The 17543-nt window shown below is 42.2% G+C and overlaps 1 protein-coding gene across 8 annotated transcripts in view; it reads left to right on the forward strand.

Moving 5' to 3' along the window:
• Positions 1-17543, forward strand: part of FAM110B (family with sequence similarity 110 member B) — a 114997-nt gene that overhangs the window by 75457 nt on the left and 21997 nt on the right. For 2 of the 8 annotated variants that reach the window (XM_069004790.1, XM_069004794.1), the window contains one exon: positions 3999-4082. The exons of the other annotated variants lie outside the window; for them this stretch is intronic. The gene's annotated coding sequence lies outside the window, so the exon portion shown is untranslated. The remainder of the gene's footprint in view (positions 1-3998; positions 4083-17543) is intronic. 8 annotated transcript variants of the gene reach the window in all.

Below are 17543 nucleotides of genomic sequence, written 5' to 3' on the forward strand. Positions count from 1 at the left end.
ATTTTTTTTTCCTAGTATCCAATCTAGACCTTTTGTGGCACAACTTGAGGCCATTTGCTCTTGTCCTGTAGCTTGTTTCCTGGGAGAAGAGACTGACCCCACCTCACTTACAAGATCCTTTCAGGCAGTTCGAGAGAGCGAGAAGGTGTACCCTGAGCCTCCTTTTCTCCAGGATGAACAACTCCAGCTCCCTCAGCTGCTCCTCATAGTACTTGTGCTCCAGACCCTTCACCTGAGCTTCTTTGCCCTTCTCTGGGCACGCTCCAACACCTCAACTTCTTTCTTGTAGTGAAGGGCCCAGAACTGGACAGAAGATTCAAGATTCAGCCTCACTAGTGCCAAGTACAGGAGATCACTGCTCTAATCTTCCTAGCCACACTATTTCATCCTCTGGGTAAAACATCATTAACCCATGCATTTATCCAAAACTCATTAAAACGAAGCTCCTCCTCCTACCAGAGCCTGTCCAGATAGGTTTTTCCCTTCGGGAATCTTATGCAATGCCCAGTGACAAGCTTGGCTGCTTTATTTGCCAGTGTGTATTCAGTAGGTGTCACTTCTCTGGTTGATCCCTCTGTTAATCTTTTGCTAAGCCTCTGTGCAAAATTCCTTCCAGGTTACCTTCCTTTGGACTGCCCATGCTGCTTGTGCTTGAGGATGTCCACAGGGGAGTGCTGGAGTTTTGAACCAGTAGGGTAAGAGTTAGGAGCAAGCTAAAATACCTCGTATTGCTGTCCCTTAAGCTTTTCCCCTCTGGATTCACGTGTAGTTAAACACCACAGTTGTGCAGGAGCTGTTCTTTTGTATAAACAGTTGTGTTGTGCAAAGCGTATAATCCTTTTTTTCTTTTTTTTTTTCCTTAAGAACTATAGGAGAAAAAACCACAAACGTTGAGTCCAACAACTAGAAAGCAGTTTGAGTAGGTGTTGTTGCAAAGGAGCAGTTGGAGCTTGCCCTGCCTCCTGCTCCAACCCTCCCCAAGGGAGGAGAGTTGGGGCTTTCTCCCTTTCACTTTCCACTACCATTGGGACCTGGCTACATTTCCCACCTTCCTGCAGCAAGCAGCTACTTCCTCAAGGAGTTTTACTCTGTTGAACGTGGCGGGGTTGGCTCATTTGCAGCAAGGTGGGTACTTGCTGCTTTGACAGCCTCGGTGCCCGAGGTGCCGTATTTATCATCAGCGGGCTCCGGCCGCGGCGCCGGCTTCCCCCCAGCATTTGTCAGCGCTGAGTCGAGGTGCTGGCGCGGCAGCGAGCAGCCTCCAGCAGAGATAATTCTTATCGTGTGTGCTGCTGGCTCAGCTCCGTTTTGCCTCACATGGTGACAATTTCTGCCTGCCATCTCTCCCCCCTTTGGGTCCCAGTCATGCAGGCAGCAAACACGGCCAAAGGATGAGTGTTTGTGCAGTTTTAGTGTTTGCACCTTCAGTGTCCATCAGCAAACTGTGGGAAAGTGAATTCTGCTTCCCAGTCACTTTGCCCCTTTCATAGCATATTTAGCATTCAGTATCTCCTGTGCTGACCTTGTTCTTTAAATTGCATTGGGACTTGTTGTTTTGTTCGAGACACGGGTCAGCAGGAAAACAGTCAAGTGTGGAAAAACACGCCATTGCTGTTCACTGGGGTCAGAGAAGCACAAGTGACCTAAATTTGAAATGCTCCATACTCCGTGGCTGATCCAGCATCCTCAGGCTGCAGCCTGGCTGTCTGCTGCAGTTGCAGATCACAAAGTGATTTTGTTCAGGAGCAAGATTTCTACCGATTTAATCTACTAAAATTTGGAGTTTGGAAATCTGGGGCAAAAAGGAAGGAAAAAGAGAAAGCAAGAGAAAGAAATGCAGAAAAAAGACAAGTTGTACTTGAGAAGCTTGAGTGAAGCACAAGATATTGCATTTTGGTCATACAGTGGGGTGTGTTTTGGCAGTTCAATTTGTTAATTTTCGAGAACAGGCATGAAATCGCTATATTTATGTATATAGGAATTAATAATAGCTTACAAAAGCAACACATTAGCTTTTTTTGGGTGGGAGGAGAAACCAAGAGCTGCCTGAAGGCAAAACATTTCTAATTCCCCTTTGTAATTTATTTTTGGTTTAATTTTTTTAAGAGAGCTCCTTTTTCATTGTGTGTGTTGCCGTTGCCCACACTGGTGCTGGAGGAGAGCATCTGTGCAGTCTGCATAAATTGATTCAGAGGGTGGCCGACCGTGCTTGGTGCTTCCTTCAGGTCACAGCTGCCACAGTTTGCCACCGTCTTTTATGCGTGCATGAGCACGGGCACACACATCCAAGATGTGGGAGTGTGAGTTTGAGGAACACTTGGCATCAGCCCCCACACATGCCAGTTGTGACGCCTGCTCCCAGAAAAACAGAACAGAAAAAGCCAGGGAGGTTTTCCTCGGTAAGGTGAAGCTTGTAGGAGCACGCCTTGCATCGCTTTTGCTGTTAAAAGCAGATACATTTTTTTGTTGTTTGCTTCTAGGCCACTGAATGCTCCTGATTTCATTCCTGGCCCCCAGTGATGGCACCAGTACCACAGGAAGGGAATGCTGTCATACCCTCTTGGACAAGGGACAAACCCTGGGTCAGTGGTGATGACCCAGGAGTACTTTTACAACTAATGTGAAAAATTCAGGGCTTTTTGGTAGGGGTTTTGAACACAACAGGAGAGAGGGTTAGGGGTGGACCCCCTCCCATCCCTTTTTTTCCTTAATTATGAGGGGTTTGAGTGGTTATGCTGGTTGAACAATACGGAGGAAAACAGCAGCATTCCTGCAGGGGCTTGCAAGAATTTATACTGGGTTTTTGCTGACACCTATTTTTATATCAGAGATGGCAAAAACATACTGACATATCTAGTCTATCTGCTTGTGAATATATTTCATTTCCATATGCATCCAGCCTTGCAGTGTGTTTGATAAGTTGGGTTACATGTTTTAGCTCATCTGTGCTTCTCCCTTCCCCTGGAGCTAATCCAGGAAATGTCTTGAAAGAGAAGGTTTTGTGGGGGGAGAAGGAGCTTTAATTTGCATCATGAGGAAAATAAGAAAAGTTTTTACAAGATGTGATGACTACATTTGATATCCTGTCGTTTTTGTTAGTCTAGAAGTGATTTTTTTTCCTCCTCTCTCAAATCTGAGTGATCTGGGGGGATGGTGATCATAATTTATTTTTCTACTTTGGTATTTTAGTCTAGGAACTAAATAACTTCTTTAATGAATAGGTTCACTCTGACAGTATTTCTGACATTTCCCACTTACTCTTATCTCCCCCATCCATGAGGTAGATTCTGTTTACTCTTTATAAAATACTTTGGATTATAAATAATGACATTAGGATCTTCATCCTTCTCTGCAGGAGATGGAGAAGTATGCTGGGCAGGACAGCAGTGATTTTTCTGGCATTCAGAATGAAATATATAAATAAATACCATAAACACACCCCCCCCCACCTCCCCCCATATATCTAAGTAATGTAAAAAAACTGTGCATTCCCAATTAGTGTATCCAGAGAAGGGGAATGGAGCTGATGAAGGGTCTGGAGCCACAATGGGAAGAGGAGGAGCTGAGGGAGCTGGGGTTGTTGAGGGAGCTGGAGAAAAGGAGGCTCATGGGGAGACCTCATTGCTCTCTACAATTACCTGAAAGGAGCTTGTAATGAGCTGGGGGGTCAGTCTCTTCTTCTAGGTACAAAGACAAGAAGAAACAGTGCCAAGTCGCCTCCCTGGGGTTTTAGATCGGATATTAGGAAAGTTTCTTCACTGGAAGGGTGGTCAAGCACTGGAACAGGCTGCTCAGGGCAGTGGTGGAATCACTATTCCTGGAAGTGTGGTGTGGGGATACGGCTTTAGTTATGAATGTGGTGGTGCTGGGTTAAAGGTTGGGCTCAGTGATCTTAGAGGCCTTTCCTAACCTTAATGATTCTATAATCCTAATTATCTCTTCAGGTTTTAAGCTTTCTCCTGCAACACTGGTATTAACGGTGGCCCTTGACGTTTCAGTTACTTGTTTTCTACTGGTGATGAATGAAAGAATATAACTGAATTCAGATGGGGAAGAAAAGCAGTTTTATAAGGATTAGTAAGGTAATGTAAAAAAAGATCACGATCTTGTGTAGAAGTTTTCACTAGCAGCATGGTATGTATTTATCTTTCCAGTGCATGCATGACATCACATGAAAAAGCTGTAACGTTGATAGAATGTGGTGCTTCACTGTGAAAATGTAGCACTTACAGATTTATTTAGCAATTCTGTGTGGTTTTTACTCCATGTTATTGGGCTTCTATGTACTTCAAGAGAAATGCATGTATGCATGTAGGTCTTGCATATTTACTGACATAAATTTCTTCAGAATGAGCAGTATTTGTTCACTTTGTGAACTGTGGAAATTAGGTAAATGTTAATACGTGTTAAATTTTATTTTTAGCTACTGAGAAGAAAACAAAGATTGTGCCCAAAAATCAGAATATTCTATGTTTGTGCTGAAGTCCTGGAGCAATTACAAGAAACTAGGAGAATCTAACAAGAAGAAATATGCAGTGCTTTATTTTGAATACTGCCCAAATTGGTGGTTTTGACAGATATTTCTTGTTGACTGTTGCCTCCCATGCATTTTACAATACAAAGCTTAAAAACCTGATTTTTGATCTACCTACTCATTCCTATTTTATCTTATCCCTTTGCTTTTATCCATGTATTTTAATCCAGAACTCATAATGAAATTCAAGCTTTCAAAAAAGTTCACAAAATCAGCAATTTAATGAGTGGTTTTTCACTTTTACTTTCATGACAGCTGTGAGATAAATAAAATAATACGATATTTACAGCACAAGGTCAGGCAGTTTTTGTGATAGCTTCTTTTCATATAACATTACAGCTAAAAAAGAGGGGAAGTGCTGAGTTACATAATTCACTAAAGTTTGACACTTAGAATTTGTGTTATAACAGCACTTCATAGGCTATAGATGGGGCTGTTTCAAGTTCGGTTGTAAATCTGACTTTACAAGGCTTTAATGTTCTGTAGGCTAATAAAAATCACTCTAGGATTGAATGTGTGAAATAAAAAATTCGGTGTTTTTAATATATTTTAATGCTCAGGGTGTTTTGTCATCTTAGATATTTTTTCAACAAGATTGCATTGCTCTTGGATTTTTGAATAAATCTTAAGCTTACTTTCCTGTCTGAGGGAGGAGGGGGAAGAAAGAAAAGGAAAAAAATAAAAGGCATCCCAAAAATAGAAGTCTTGCATTTGCACAGTAAAGTTTAAGGTATCAACATGAGCTTTTGGTACTGGAGAAAAGGGCATAAATATTGAGCATGAAATATAGTGTAATAATAAGTGATAACATTTTCACATGGTTGAAGCATAAGCCTTCCAGGAGCTGCAGAGGATAAGGTGTAAGCCCCAGAAAGGCAGCTTTTCTAGAAGACTACCCCTGTGCACTGCACATCTCTCCTTGTTTGAAATGTCTGGGGTGTTAAGCAGGAGAGCAAATTGCCTGACCTGAAATTTTGAGGGTTTATGTCGTTTTTGCACGGTATTGTTTGAATGATTCACCTGCTTGGCAACTACTATGAAAATGCCAACAGTTAGGAAGCGTGTTTAAAAATACCCATCTTGATTCCACATAAGCAGCAGTGGCTTACAGGAGGAGATAGCCCTCAGCCGAATGTGCTGCACTTTGCCATTTAGGCAATCTTGATGCAAGGCAGTGCAGGGCTGCCATAACAACCTGCCCCAGAAACCTTGCTCCCTTCCCTCCCTGGTAGTGGTGTGAGAACAGAGAAAACATTAGCTCAGGAATACTGTGTTAACATTTCCCTCAATCCCACTGCTACTTTGTCATTTACGCGTGTTCAGTACTGGAGTAGTTGTTTCTGGCTCCCTTGTCTGGAAGGAGTGGACTGTCACATGCAAGGGTGACACCAGCCCCCCCATGACCTGCAAGGCTTTCAATGGCCTCATCTGGGGGAATGAAATCCATGCAAGAGCAATAAACTCAAGGGCAGGAGGGACCTGGGTGCAAACACCTACAAATTTCTCTCATCCCTACTCCTTCCCCTGTGTCCGTGGGCTTGAAGTCATTAGTTTCCGTGGTGAGTATGATAAGCTTTCATGAGTGTTTGGTGACTGTAGCATGCTACCCTTCTTCACCAGGTTGAGGTGTCCCCAGGTATCTCTGGCATTGCTGTTCCAGCCACTTCCCATGCACAGGGCATGTTGCATTTTGTTGCTGTTGGGTGAAGAAGAGAGAACTGGGGAAGCTGTTGACTCTGCCTGCCACATAAACTGTGCCATGGGGACCCAAGAGAGCCCCAGCAGTCACAAAACCTTCGGCACACAGTGTATGTTTTGGACAAGAGCACACTCATTTTGGCTGTAATTTAGCCATGGGGAGGGACCCCGTGGGCTGGGCTCGGCTCTTTTGGGCTGGCAGAGATAACCAGGCTTGCATTGCACAGGTGCACAAGAGACGTGCCAGGGATAACAGAGGAAATCAGTGTAGGGTAAAAGCAGCTCCAAAAGATAGTGTGTCCTGTCACCTTGGTCCCTGGTGAGGTGGCCAGCTGCCAGCTCCTCCCATCTAGCTCCAAAACGGGGCTTAAGTGAAGTTTAAGACTGCTGGCTGTTTGTCTAACGTTGTTCATTGCTCTGGACAGGCAATTGCAGAAATTAAGGATTCCAGTATGGGGGTAAAAAAATCTGTTTCTTCAGATTTTTAAGTATTGTCTTCATTCTGGATATGTAAGAAGCTACAGTCCACAGCTTTCCTCACAGTTAGGCAAGAAAGTAGTTTTTCTTTAAGTTAGACACTGTTGCTTTGAGGTAGAGAGGGAGAAATCGAAAACGTAGGGGGAGTTGTGAAACTACGTCCCCCTCAGATTTACTCTGTGGTAAAAAAACAAAGGCTTTTTATTAGTATTAGTTTTCCTATAGCTAGATCTTCACTTGAACACTTTTGTATGCAGTATTGTTTACTCGTGTTTTCTAACTTGAGCTTAAAACTGCCAAGCAACTGGGGACTTCCTTTCCCTAGCTCTTGTCCATGAGGAATTACTGGACAGGAAGACAGAGAAGTTCCTGCAAGAAGTAAGGCAAGGACAGGACCTTCAGGTGAGCACATCAGAACTCCTCTTAGAGAAAGGGAATTAAGGTATCTTTGATGGTATGAATGCTTTATTTGCCTCAATTTGCATCCCTTGAATTCATATCATACTGAAGTAATCAGGCAGGACAGTTGTTTAAGTGCCCAGTATTTTGAGTGCACACGACAGCAAAATCCTTTTAAAATGACGATATGTGGCTGGAGTATATCTGGTTGTGTGTTAGAGCTGTTAGACGTAGGAGGTTTTGTTTTAGGAAGTGTAAAATAATGTGCTTGCAGGCAGCTGTGCAGCTTTGGTGTGAGGAGGACTGTGCTGGATGGTTTCAGAGGTGTAAAACAATAAAAAAAAAAGAAGTGTGCTCATTTTAACCCTCTGTGCCTTCTGTAGTTTCATTTCAAGGTACAGAATCTCTTATTTTATGCAGTTTCTATTCCTAGTGATGGTTTAGTTAAGGGGCAGAAGCGCAGACAAGTTTGAACACACATCAGTTGTTTGCTTTGGTTTTATGTGCATTGGTATCAGGAGTGCATGGTGGATTGGCAGCACAGCAAGCCCTATGATTAGAGCGAATGTCTGGGCAGTAGACTGTCCCTGTGCTCCACCTTGAGATCTTCTGGGTATCTCCTGCTCTGAATGGGGTTGAGCATAACATGAAGGGTATGTGATTACAGATATTGAGAAAGCATCTGAGCAATTATTCTTCTTGAGAGATGCTGTTCCGACTTGAAGGGAAAGGAGGGGAATGGAAGCTGCTCTGTGTTGGCATCGTGGTGCACGGTGGCTGCTTGTGGGTGCCACTTCTGCTTGTGTTGTGAAGGTCCTGGGATAGATAAAGCCAGGTTTAGGCACACACTTTTTTTTTTTAATTACATAACCATTTGGGGGCGGCTTTGTGTACTCATTTACTACCAGATCAGAAAATAAGAGTAGTCTTACTGAGCCTTTCGCCACATGTTTGTTGAGGTTGTGGAAGCACACAGTGAGGGTTCTTTTGCATTGTGTAGAAAGTGAGTTCTTCCTTGGAGATCTGCTTGTTTTTACTTTTGAGTGTGTGTAGATTTAACTGAAGAACATGTGTTCACACAGTTGTGCTATTTAAGTTAATGTAGGGTGACTCAGTGTGTATTCACTGCTGGGAGCCCACAGCGACTGCAAAAGAACATTTTATTGTCTGAAGACAATGCTAATAATGGTAGCATTAAAACAGTGTTGTAATTTCACAAGACAGTATTCTGTTCCTAGAACTGCCAAGTGACAAAGAGATTTGCCATTGTCAGACAGGGGAACAGGAGCTGACCTGCAGTGTAAACAGTGCCCTCTGCTTCCGCTGGGCTGGGCTGGGCTGGGGTGGCCTGCCTCTCTCCACTCCTGCTTCCTGGGACTTGCTCCAGAGTTTGTCACAGCAACGAGCACCTCTGCAAAGCAAGCACTGCAGCAGTCAGCTATGCTGAGAGCTATTGTAACACAGCCCCTTCCCAGGGTGATCCTACTCTAAGCTGCTTTCATCCAACAGGTGAGCCATCCTCCAGCATCTTGGCCAGCTGAAAGGGCTGAAAAGGGCAGGCACTGCTTTGGCTGCCTCTCACCTAACGCTGCTCTGGTGCTTGGTCCCACCAGGCATGCTGTTTGCTGAAGGAGAATTCAGGATAGGTGTAGTGCTTTGCAGTTAATGCATTGTGGCTGCTATGGCATTCCCATAGCTCACAAAGCAGCGATTCAGAAGTGATGTGGTTTACATTGGTTGAGCTTTTCTTAACCGTGAGTTTTGGTGGAGGAATTGTAGGATTAAAGCAATGTGACTGTGGTGACTAGTGGAGGGCAGCTGTGCTGTCTTTGTAGCTGAGGTATAGGTTATAAGTGCAAATAAGTTGTTCATTATGACATTAATAAACATTACATATACATATTATTAATCCTTAGCACCAACTCTTATTGTGTAAAAACAGTAACAGTTTCCTTATCAAAAGAGTTGTTAATAATGCTTGGATCCTGAAAACAAAGATGCAGAGGTGGGAACTGTATGCATTTATTCTTTCATAGAAAATATTTAAAGTAAAACATTTCCACCCTCATAAGTACTCCTTTGGAGCAGGTTCCTGGTATGCTGGTGTAATAGTCAGATTGGATAATGACAGCATAGACAATAAGATGAGAAAATGAACTGAAGAAGAGATTGTTGTCAGTGCAGAGACACTGGCTGGAAATCTCACCAACCTTAAACCACATTTGGATTACCATGGCTTACATCCAGTGTGGACAATATCTGCAGTGCAAATCCATTTGGAAATTCACTGGTGTTGAGCACATTGATATTACCATTGCAAAGTTTGCTTCTATGCATTAGTAACTAGCAGATAAGATAGCTGTGAATGTAGGCTCTGAGTCTTGCACTGAACATCTTTAAGATGAGAAGCCACTGAGTACTTGCTTCTTTAATGACTCCCAGAAGCATTTCCCAGGAGCCATGTGACAAAGTACCAGAGGATTGGGCTTTGATTTCAGTAGCTTCATTATGGAGTTGTGCTTATCTCTTAAAATGGATCCTTTCAAAATGTAGTTTGTGTTTGGTTGGGATAGTGAAGAAAAAGCTGATTTAAGGAAAATTGAATGGGGGAAGAGAGTCACATGTTTTGCAGTGTTGAGATTCCAGGCATCCTTGCTGTGAAAAACAGGAGTTTAATTACCCAGGTTTTGTGTGAGTTTGCTGAGTTGCTTTAGTTTGTTTGTCCTCTGTCAGTCTCTAATAATGCTATTATTTACTTTCTCTAAACAGAAGAAATTCAATGATCTCTGTTGTTCAGTGTCTGCTGGGAATACTGGTACTGAGTTGTATCACTGTAAATATTGGTATGTTCTTGCTTGTACTCCTGGCAGAAACACTGAGGAGAGTCAAACAGCCTAACCATTGCTTGCATATCTTCTATTTTCTTTTGACGAAATCATTGCACGGTTCTGCCTCAGCATGAGGTGCAAGGAGCAGATCACGTCATTATTATTGAACTGGCTAGTTCGGTCCATGTGATACATACCACAGAACTTCATGGAGTACCCTCGGAAATTTCCCTGCCTGATACATGTTTTGGGGCATCAGAACATCTCCTTTGGTTCGACAGTTTCCAAATAGCAGTATTTGTTATACCTGTCACTTGATGTTGTCCCACCCATATCATGAGTGTCCCTGCATACCTGTATCACCAATACAGGGAATTTGGGGAACATATTCAGCATGACAGCACAGAATGCACAGAATGGCACAGCCCATCAGCCCTCTGTTTAGCCTCTACTGACAGTTAAACACTAGCATTAGCAGCTTTTTGTCCTTCTCACCCCCTTTCCTGAACTGATTCTTTAATGCTGTACACAAAGCAGTCCTGCACAGCACTGCCCGTTAAGTCGCTGCCTTGCTGAATAAGTTACAGGTGCCTGCTGCTAAAAAGGAAGAGATGATGCTTTTCTTTTTCTATGTAGTTCTTGTTCTCCTCCTCATGTTTTCTTGATTTTCTCAAGTCATCCTGTTTTGTGTGCTGTTGGCAAGTAAATCACCAAGAGATTCAAAAAGCAGAAGAGCAGAGGAAATGCCCAGTGCATACTGAGAAGCAAATATTCCAGTCTTTCAAGCATGGAAAAAAGGAGAAACGGAAAGAAGTGGATATAGATGGTGATTAATTTAAACACTTATTTGTTACTCTGTCTTCCATGTCTGGATCATCTGCTGCTGAGGAGAGGGTGAGACAAAGAAACACTGACGTTTGGTACCACTGGAACAAGAGGTAGCAAGATGAGATCAGAGAATCGTATAGGTTGGAGGGGACTTGCAGAGGTCACCTAGTCCATCCTGCTGACCAGCCTGAGTCCCATCTGGTCAGGTTGCTCAGGGCCATGCACAGAATAGCTTTGAGCATCTCCAAGGATGAAAGTCCAGCCAACCCTCTGGACTTCTGTTTCAGTGTTTCACCTCCCTGAAAATAAAAAGAGTTTTTTCCCATTTATATTCTCATGTAATATCTCATGTTGCAGCTATGGTCGATGCTCCCCTCCCTCTCTGTGCACCCTTGAGGACAGTCTGTATCCCCTCCCATCAAGCAGTAGCAGATAGTGGGTAGGTCTCCCTGTAACCCTCTCTTTTCAGGACTGAGCAAACACAGTGCCCTCACCCTCTCCTCCTATGCTCCAGCTCCACAACTGGCTCTGGTGGGTCAACATGGGTCTGGCACTGGTCAGCCCGTGCTGGTCCAGGCAGCATGTCTGCAAGAAGAATTCTTCTCTCTGCTGCATCCCCTGTGTACCCTGAGACTGGCTTCTCTTTTCATGTCAACTGACCTTAAGCTCTTTCTTTTTTCACCTTTTTGCACGACATCTCCAAAAGAGTAACATTTTCAAGTGCTTGCATGGAGTATGATGTCACACCAAAATCTATGTATGATAATAGAAAAGAAAAAAAGCAACTGTTAATTCTTAACTCAGTTGCTTTTATCTCTCATGATGTTCATTTTTACAGCTATCCCCATCCAGCAAGACTTGATCCTGACTTCTTTTCCTGAAGAACTTAAAACATGTTGTGCAGTGTAAAATTAAATATTCTGCAGTCAAATGCAAGCATCCAACCCAAAAGGGCGGATGCTACTCTAGGTCCAGTATCTATGTGTAAGTCATATTCTGTTAGCAAATGAAGTGGGAAAATGGCTCTTAAATACTTTCTTCTGCTGCTTTCCTATTTTTTACATTAGGTTGCCCCTGGTATTTCAAGAGTTTCTGTGCAGATACTGTATACTCTCACAGCAAATCCAAACACAGTTTAGCAGGGCAAAGAACATTTGGAGACTGGCTCAGTGCCCAGAGCCTGCTTTTAACCTCTGCAAAGGCCCTTGTCTTTCTCAGCAGTGCTGAGTGTGTTGTAGATATCCAACATTTTCTAGCTAGGAGAGAAAAAAGAAAATTTCAATATAGAATTTCTAAATCTTAGTGAATCAGATGTAACAAATACTGGCCTGAAAGAAGACATCAGACTGTAAAGATCCTAAGAAACTGGATCAGGCATACTTAGACATCCGGGTTAATGAGCAGAGAGCTATGGCACTTGATTTTTTAAGATATCCACTAGCTCCCAGCTGAAAACTCACACACAGTTATTCTGTATATATATTCTAAAAACATTGTGACCATTAGGTATTGTCTAACATATATGTAAGTTCTGTGTGGTTAATTTAGACTTTGGACAATGCATTTTCTTCTTACAAGTATATTTGAGAATTCTTTTAGAGTAATCCACCAACTCATCAAGGAACTATTGAGTATAAGTTAAAGCAAATAGTATGTCAAGAGTGACAACTTGATTTTATGTTGTTATTTCTCACTGACTGAAGAAATTGGATCTGTCTCTTCATCCCTAAAATAAAGTAATCCCAACACAGTACTGCAGCACTTGTGAAGAGCTGTTGCTCATAGCATGATGCTCCTCCTGGAACCTGAAATAATGTGCATCCTTTTATGAGGTGCATGAATAAAATATTAGAAAGGTAGGGTCTGTGACCTAGTTAGAAGTTATGTGCATGATCTCCTTGGTTGAACTGAGGAAACAACTAGAGTGGGAGATCTCTTTGCATACAACAAACCTTATCTTAGTTTTTGGTTTGGTTTCTCTTAGTGAAAGGGTCATTTATGAATGTGTGCTCTTTTGATTTGGGGCTGAGCATAAAATAGCTAGACATCTGAAAACTTAATATGCACAGTGAAATTTAATTAGGTAGCTGCATAAAAATCAAAGGGATACTTCTGTAGACAGGAAGCAAGAATCTCCTTTTGGTACTTGAAGCACATATGCAGCTAAGTCCTATTTTCATCTCCTCCTCTTCAGCAAGAGCTGTTGGTAAGAGATGTGTATGATCTGCTGCCAAGGGTGATGGGCCAGGGATATGAGGAGGAATGGACTATGTTCCTTCGTCTTGCACGGTGCCTTCTTTATGTAGCAAAAGTGCATGAAGTCTAATATTTCAAAGGGCAGTCTTCAACTTTGTACATTCCAGTTTGAATTGCTAAATTTGGTCTCCACAGGCACCAAGCACCTATTTCATGGTCACAGTTTGACTTCTGGATGCTAAGTACCTCTTGAAAGTATGCACAGAATCTCTGACTTTAGGCTTAATTAAGCATTTGCATGAAAAATACAGGCCTAACTTTTTCACTGAATTCATCTTTCTTTTTTTTTGGTAAAAATTATGAAAAAGTATATCTGTTTATAAAAACATTTTTATATCTATAACATGGACTAACTGTTGGGAAAGGTAATAAGTTTCAAATGTGCTCCAATTACACTGCTCCAACTTAAGTTCTTTATTTCAAAAATTGGGGTTTTTTGGTAGATTAGGCAAAACTGAATAAAATTAGATTTGTTAAAAAATCTGTTCAGTGTTAACTCTCAGAATGAGAGGTTACCTGCTATTTTTGTGAATCATAATTATGTGAGACTCTTAAAAAAATGCAACAAAACACAAAAAAACCACAGCTATGCAAGTGAAAAAATAGAGGATTTCATAATGGGAAACACTAGGTACACTTTTTGAGCAAGATCACTGACACATCCAAGTATGAATATTTCATATAAACCATCAAACTTTTTAAATCACCTTTTGCTGGCAGTACCAAAGCCAGCAAAATTTCCCAGTGTTTCATTCAGGCAAAGGTCAGTGATTAATTGACTTTCATTCTCTTAAACATTTCCATTTCTCTTTTGTGGCTGTGTAACTGCCTTGATTGTTTGGCATTTGTTTCGTTTTTCCCCTCTATTATGGTACTTTTTTCAAAAAAGCAATGAGATTACTACTTTTGCAAAGAAAGATGTTTTAACATAATTGGTTTTTTTTCAGTCATGGGAAACATTGTAAGTAAACTTTTCCGTCATGCAACTTGTGGTTTCCACCTCCTGCTGTATTCCATGCACTGTGTACTCCTCAGCAGAGCATGGGCAGCAGCTTCGAGCTCCCTCTCCTCTGATTTACAGGTTGGCCAGCTTGGGCACAGTGTATTCCTCTCTGTGTGTCTGCACATGTTGGTGTGTGGTCTCCTAATTAAAATTTGTTGTCATCCAGGTAGTTCAAATAAAGTTTCATGTGTGGTTCTCTCTTTTCCTGTTGTGGTATTTCTATGATTTTAATGTTCAAGGATGAGATTTCTCTGAAACTGCATGAAGGCAAAAAGCAGAGCAGCTATAGAAAGTATATTTACGTATAAATATTTTAGCTTTTCATAAGATGCATTTAGTTGGCATGATGTTGCCTACCTGAAAATTGTTTTATAATAATTTCATTCCATTTTTCTTTCATTTCAGTTTCCATTAGCAAAGCAAAACAGCCTTTAATTATTCTTCATTAAGATTCATATCTCTGAGATTAAAGTGAGATAAGCTTTGGCAATTCTCAGGTTGTGGTTATCTGAAGAGGAGTCAGGCTGAGGAAGCAAACTCCCTGTTTTCCAGCAAGTAAAAATAGGAAAAATCAACTACACTCCCTGAATCCTTACCACAGTGCCTTCGTGCTTACCTCAGGCATGGGGCACACCATGCTTTTGAGTTAAGAGATGCTGAAGAAGATGTGCCCTTGAACAGTGCCTTTGAGAATTTGTTATATGTCCCACTGCTGATAATATCCAGGGACAGATGTCTCTTCCATTCTTCAGATGTATCTCAAATAAGAAATCCAGATGTTAGGCTGGCCTCTTTCTCCATTTTAAAATCCTCACTGGGCCCTTGCTTACATGGCAAACACTTTGGTCAGTCCTTCCTTTGATATTTTTAAATTTTTAATATGCAATGCCAGTCACAGGACTCTGAAATTTGTTTTTCTCATATCATGGGTGCTCTTTATTGTAAGAATATTGAACTGGTAAGGGACCAACTAAAGGGATCACTGGTGGAACCAAGTGGAGTTTTCTGTAGTTTTGTATGTTACATTTGCATTTCAATGACTCTTAGTTCTAAAGGTCTCGACCTCATTATGAAGATATTATTTAATGAGTCTGCTAAATGTGTTGTGTTACTAGAATGGCCTGGCACCAAAAATGGCAGAAGAGCTTCTGTCCTGCCATTAGCCAGCCTGGGTGTGGCTGTCCCCAAGTCAGTCAGTCTTGAAAAGGAGCATCACTCCTTCCTGAACGATTTCCATATCCTTTTGCTTCCCAAATGGTCAAAAAAATACATACCTAAAAAATGGTAAAAATGTTTTGAATTTATCTAGTTACAAACATAAATTTAACATCAACAGATCTCCTCATATTGGTTGTTAAAATTTTCCACTTGACCTTGATTTCACCAGCAGATAAGAGATTTCCTGTTGAAATTAGGATAATGAGCCATTGCAGTATGCCAGCTGCCCAGCCATTGTGGACTGTTTTTCTAGGTGTTCCAGATGGATTTTTTGGAGAGAAATTTGAATGAGTGTGGGATTTTATAGAGAAAAAAGCTACAGAGAAATGTCAGTTCAGAGGACAATGTGGTAGTTCACACCCATATAATTGAAGTTAATATTTTTTTACAGTCTGAGTCTAGTCCAGAGTTTATCTTGGTTTGGGTGCTCCCTCTCTAGGCATGAGGCATTTTCTGCCCACACAGAGGAGATTAAATCTTAGCTGAAGCTTAAAAGGGAAACCAGCTTTGTGTATGTCACTCAGTGTCCTGATTTTTTGTGATTTTGAGAAGTCTGATATCAGCTGTTGTTTTGGATCTCAGATGGTTTAGAGTATTTTTTTGATTTTTCTTTCTCTTACTCTTCTCTCTCTCTTTTTTTTTTTTTTACCCCAAAGAGAACTGAAAAGATAAGGACAGTCGCTTTAATTATTCATGTTGAGGCCATTTGCACCTGTCTAGGAGGAGCCAGTGACCAATCAGTTCTTTGCACGTATCTCAGCTACCATGTGTTTGGCACTATATCAGCATATCCATTATTGACTTTTAAGAGAAGTACTGTGGGGACACTTAATGTTCCTAAAAGAAAGTATTGGGGAGATCAACCTTTCCTGTTGGAGTGAACCAGGCTGGATGGGGCTTTGAGCCGAGCTGGTCTAGTGGAAGGTGTACCTGGCCGTGGTCAGGGGGTTGGAACCAGATGATCTTTAAGGTCCCTTCAAACACAAACCCTTCTATGATTCTGTGATACAAATCTGCTTGCACAGACCTTGTTAAGTTACTTAAAGGGGAAAAAAAGATCTAAGAAAGAGTGTAAATGAGAAAGGAATGGAATGGTGACTGTGCACAGCTGTTAGTGCACACCATGGCAGCTGTGCCCCACTGCACCTGCCTGCAGGGAGCAGGTCTGTCCATCACCAGGAAGAAGCACTGAGCTCTCAATGGTAGCAAACATTTTCAAACTCTACTGTGCATCCAGTGTAAAACTGTAAAGCAACATGCTGTGCTGTATTTTCATCTGAATCGTACAACTACAAGAGAAATGAAATCCTGGACCTCCAGATCCAGGAAGAAATCCAAGAAAGAATTAAAAAGCACCTAAGAATCAATTATAGTAGCTGTCAGACATATGTTCTGTTGCCTTCTTGGAGGCCAAGCATTTGGTAGTGGTTTATCACAAGTAGGTTGGTTCTTCCAGTGCAAGGCTGGCCGTGTATTATACTGAAAATTCCACAGAAGGAGTGGAACAAGCAGAGTCTGTTTATTTCTTGTCTATCTATCATCTTACTTTCATGTTTTCATGGAGAAAAACAAGCTCATGTAACTTGGTGGTGGCCTTTCTGGGTTCTGCGATGGAACTGGGCCACACAGGGAGGTAGTTGGAGGAACCAAAATTCTGTGAGAGGGGTCTGGCATGGTGCTTGCTAAACACATGAGAATTGCACTTGCGCGATGCCGCGGTGCCATGGCGGCTAGCACGCTGTCCCCGGCACCGGGCAATCTTCGGGCTGCTCCGAACGGGGGGGACGGAGCCGACCGCGGCGCAGGAGGGCAGGCAAAGCTTTGGGTCGGGTTCACCTTGCCCACCGGTGGCAAAGGTGCGAGAAGGAGGTAGGAAAAAAGTGGAGGGACTTGTTAGTGGGAGAAGGGGTTTTTTGAAGAAATGGGAAATCCACAGATAAAGCCAAAACCGCATGGCTTTCAGGGGGTCTTGTACCCCCTGCAATTTGGGCGTGGAAAACACACAGTAGCCAATGGAACATCAGCCAGGGGGTGTTACCGAGGTGGGGAGAAGGAATTACAGCAAATGGGAGAAGGGGTAGGCGGGGAGGAGTAACAAGGGCCAATTAGCTACTGAAGAATATAGAACTCTCTGGAAATATAACCAAATATGAGAAATAAGGGGAGGGGAGGGCTGCGCCAGTGGTAAGGCACAGATTTATATTTTTTTCACAGCCTTATGAATGCTCAGGGCTTTTGGGCTGTGGCAGCATCAAACCAATGGACATTTGCGTCCACTTGATCCGACTGGCCCTTGCTTTAG

This window comes from Aphelocoma coerulescens, chromosome 2, assembly GCF_041296385.1.
Source record: "Aphelocoma coerulescens isolate FSJ_1873_10779 chromosome 2, UR_Acoe_1.0, whole genome shotgun sequence".
NCBI classification, from domain to species: domain Eukaryota; kingdom Metazoa; phylum Chordata; class Aves; order Passeriformes; family Corvidae; genus Aphelocoma; species Aphelocoma coerulescens.